Source organism: Priapulus caudatus, unplaced genomic scaffold (genome assembly GCF_000485595.1).
Source record: "Priapulus caudatus unplaced genomic scaffold, Priapulus_caudatus-5.0.1 Scaffold197, whole genome shotgun sequence".
NCBI classification, from domain to species: domain Eukaryota; kingdom Metazoa; phylum Priapulida; class Priapulimorpha; order Priapulimorphida; family Priapulidae; genus Priapulus; species Priapulus caudatus.
The window spans coordinates 918,706-922,793 of record NW_014577258.1 but is presented as its reverse complement, the minus strand read 5'-3'; the positions used below and the strand labels follow the sequence as shown (position 1 = coordinate 922,793).

At 45.1% G+C, this 4,088-nt stretch overlaps 1 long non-coding RNA gene across 1 annotated transcript in view; it reads right to left on the bottom strand.

Annotated features, from left to right (window-relative positions):
- Positions 1-3,564, bottom strand: part of LOC106807143 — an 86,092-nt gene extending 82,528 nt beyond the window's left edge. The window contains exon 1 of the long non-coding RNA XR_001393621.1: positions 3,456-3,564. This is a non-coding gene — a long non-coding RNA (uncharacterized LOC106807143). The remainder of the gene's footprint in view (positions 1-3,455) is intronic.
- Between the last annotated feature and the right edge of the window lie 524 nt (positions 3,565-4,088).

The window sequence follows — 4,088 nt, the reverse complement described above, 5'->3', positions numbered from 1 at the left end:
AATGGAGAGCCAATACATCAAAACAGATTATATATATATATAACGGAATTATATATATATATTTATATATATATATATGGGCCGTTATAGGTACAAGGCTTTCATTAAAGAAAACGTACTGTTCGTTGGCTAACCGCCGGCGCGTGTCAGTGCCAATGTTTGTATCGATCGATTTCAGGAAAACACGGAGAAATCACGTGCTTTTCAAGTGCGAACACCGCCGCGCTAGATTTCTAAAATATTTATATTAACCACTAAACGGGTAAGAAAGGATGGAAAGAATTAGACGATTGTGCGAGTCGAAAGCACAAAACCCACACGGGGGTCTGAGCAGTGAATCGGAGCAGTCCCGTAGACACATGCATGCTTCAAATCAATGTCTACTGCACGACGTGATCTGACTGATTTTTATTTATTTATCCTTTTGTTCAATTTTTAATTTATTTATTTATCCATCACATCTATCTACCTCGCACGACTGGGATGAGGATTATGACGTCACCTGACTGGCTGAAATGCATCACGTGACAGCCGAGTAGAATCCCTAATTGGAAGAAATCATGTCGAGTGTTTACATTATTTTATACAATTATATATATATATTATTATTTATATTTACATATATTTTATATATATTTTACGTTGTTACTGCGTTTGTATAGTACAAGTTTACTGTTACAAATAGGTCCCAGATGTCCGCTAGTAATCAGGTTTAACATCGTTACACAGTCATCTCCTCTGTCGGAAGAGGAATTGTAGTCAGCAGCGTCTTAATACGAAGTCGTGCGCTGAAACAAAATACTGACTTGGCGTGGGGGGCACGTACCATTTTTCAAACATGCGGTTACACTGCGTCGCGGAATGCGAAACTTTAGCCGTGATTTGTTGAATATATACGACCGCAGCGGCAACCAGGATGCGCGCTATCTCACATAACACGCAGGCGCTCCCGCGTTCACTTTATAATCAATACATATAAACAAAGATGGGGCGATTTCTCGAAAATCAATGCAGCAGAAGAAGCGAGACAGAGCAGCGCCAGAGATCTGGGAATGTTCGCGTATATTTCCGGCGAAGCTCTTTTTTAAAGCTGCGGGCTTACGGATACACACATATACACGTGCGCGAACGTTGCGGCAGAGCGCGAGCGGACTACTTTGATGACTTTTACTAACCATGTAGGAGCCCAATAACGAATCTCTCTCTCTCTCTCTCTCTCTCTTCTCCTCTCCTCTCTCTCTCGTCTCTCTCCTCATCTCTCTCTCTCTCTCTCTCTCTCTTTCCACTCTAGTCTCTCTCTCTCTCGCTCTCTCATTTATTCTTTCTTTTCTTTCTTCTTTCTTTCTTTCATTTCTTTCTCTTGCGTGAAGGACACGATTGATTGGGTGGAGACGAGTTGATTTTGTTGATTGGTGAGACGATTGATTGATTGGATTGATTGAGACGAGTGATTGGTGAACGGGACTCCGCCGTTTCTGCTACTGCCTATTGTTTCTTACTGCTGCTTGCTGCCTGCTGCTGCTGCCCTGCTGCCGCTGCCTGCGCCGGTGTACTACTGACTGCACTGCACTGCTATTGCTGCTACTACTGCTACCAAGGAGTGTAGATAAGTATAGGAGGAGTATGACACTCCAAAACACCGTTGAAATTCACATTTAGGCTTGCCTAATTTTACCGATGATATAGTACGTATGCAACTCGATAAAAATTAATCTAAATTAGCGTTGGCGCAGTCACCGCACACTCAAACTTTACTTTGTTTCCATACCTCTTCTTTTTATGGAGATATCGCCTTTAAACGTCACACGATGGTTTATAGCGTTTGACTATGATGGTGGTTTACGGTTGCACTCACGTACAAACAGTGGGCTGCCTGCTGAGGAGATGGTCTTGTCTGTGAGCAAGAATGCCACCTGGTTGGGGGGGGGGCGGCGGAGTAAGATAAATATAGGATATTATATAATATAGGAGATTATATAATATAGGATAATTTATAGTATGTGTGTATATATTTTAGTGGTATTATATACGTTGATAGTACGACGTGTAATATATATAGATAATATATATAGTGTGGTATGACTATAATATAGCGATAATAATATTAGAATCCGTATTATTATCTTGACTACTACTACACTACTACTACTGTACTACTGGACTACTACTACTACTACTACTACTACTACTACTACTATCTACTACTACTACGTATACTGCTTGCTGCTGCCTGCTACTACTACTACTATCACTACTACTACTACAACTACTACTACTACTGATCTACTCTACGACTACTACTACTACTACTACTACTACTACTGCTGCTGCTGCTACTGCTACTACGCACGTTACACGTACATACCGCCACAATACACGTACGCGTCCGCTAATTGCCCCTGACTCACGGATCCGGTGAAAAACTCCCCGCGCGCAAACGACAGCGGCTCTAGCGCACTCAGCATGTCTGTCTGTATATACAAACGCGCCGCTCTCGCATTAGCCGGCAACATGTCGAGCGCACAAAGTTTTTTCCCCCTCTCTCCTTTCTTCAGGCGAATAGAGTCGGAGTGTAAACTCAGCGGTGCATCTCTCTCACGCAGCACACGCTTGAAGTGATTACGTCACGAATTTTCTATGGTAAAATGTGTAAAATTTGTGTTGCCATTTTTTTTACATTAAAAGTAAGAACTAACGGGACTAAACGTATCGTCAAATTCTTACCTGATAACGTAAGATTGATTCTCAGCTAGTTAAAAATCCAAAAAACCTGGACGATTTGATATTAGTGTTCCTAACATTAATTGCTTGCTATGGGCTATGTATGCGTCACGAGTGTATGTTCACATCGAACAATAATTATAGTAAAATAAGAAATTAAGTATAATGCAGCAATTTAACCATAAAAAGTGAACAGAATTACTTATATTTTGTGAAAAAGTGGAAATGTTTTTTTTATTTTTTAGTATTTACGATGACGTAATCACTTTAATGGCGAGATCGAACGAGCGGCGGCGCGTGTAGGCGACGATCACGGAAGTATCGGATGCCGCCAGAGTGCGTGACGATCGACAGTGGTGGAGCAGCGCACATGTGGAGCACGCTCGGTCACACGGTACCACTACCCACCCGTAAACGGACACCTTAATCCCTACCCACAGACAAACACCTTGACCCCTCACTCACACCTCACCTTATCCCACGCATATCTCCGTCCTCTTACTACCTATACCACCCTACAAACCCACCTCCACCTCCACCCTATCCCACCACACCTCCTCTTGCCCTAACCACGCCTACCTCCACTCCTCGCACACCCTGTCCCCGCCCCTTGCACCACCATCTCCAGCCTAACCTACCCTCGTCTCCTTACCCTTTCTTGCCTTCCCTAACACTACGACTGCGCTCATACCAACCCTAGCGCCTCGCGTGCTTGCGCTCTTGCTATCACTTACCTTCGTGAACACCATGTATTTTCGTGGCTGCTGCTCCATGTCTGTGCGGTCAAGCTTCATGCTGCTTCCAGCCACGTACGCTTACCGGCATGTCCCTCCCGCACCGCCACGACTACCAACCTGTAGGTAAACCACATACATATAGTTACCGGCATGTCCCTCCCGCACCGCCACGACTACCAACCTGTAGGTAAACCACATACACATAGTTATCGCACTGTCCCTCCGGCACAGACATGTCTCCTCCACCACAAACACACCACAAACACGGCGCTGCACACACACACATGCCACACGCAACACACACACACACACACACACCCGCGCGGCGCTCTGGGCGGCACGCGCCTCTCGCGCATGCCTACTCTCTCTCTATTCTTTCTCCTCTCTCGCGCTCTCTCTCTCTCCGCGCTCTCTTCTCGCTCTCGTCTCTCTCTCTCTCGCGCCGCTCCTCTCTCGCGCGCTCTCTCTCCTTCGCTCTCTTTCTCTCTCTCCTCTCTCTCTTCTCTCCCTCCGCTCTCTCTCTCTCGCCGCTCTCTCTCTCGCTAGCGCTCTCTCACTCTCTCTCTCTCTCTCGATCTCTCTCTCTGCTCTATGCTCTCTCTTTCTTTCTTCTTCTCGTCTTTCTCTCTT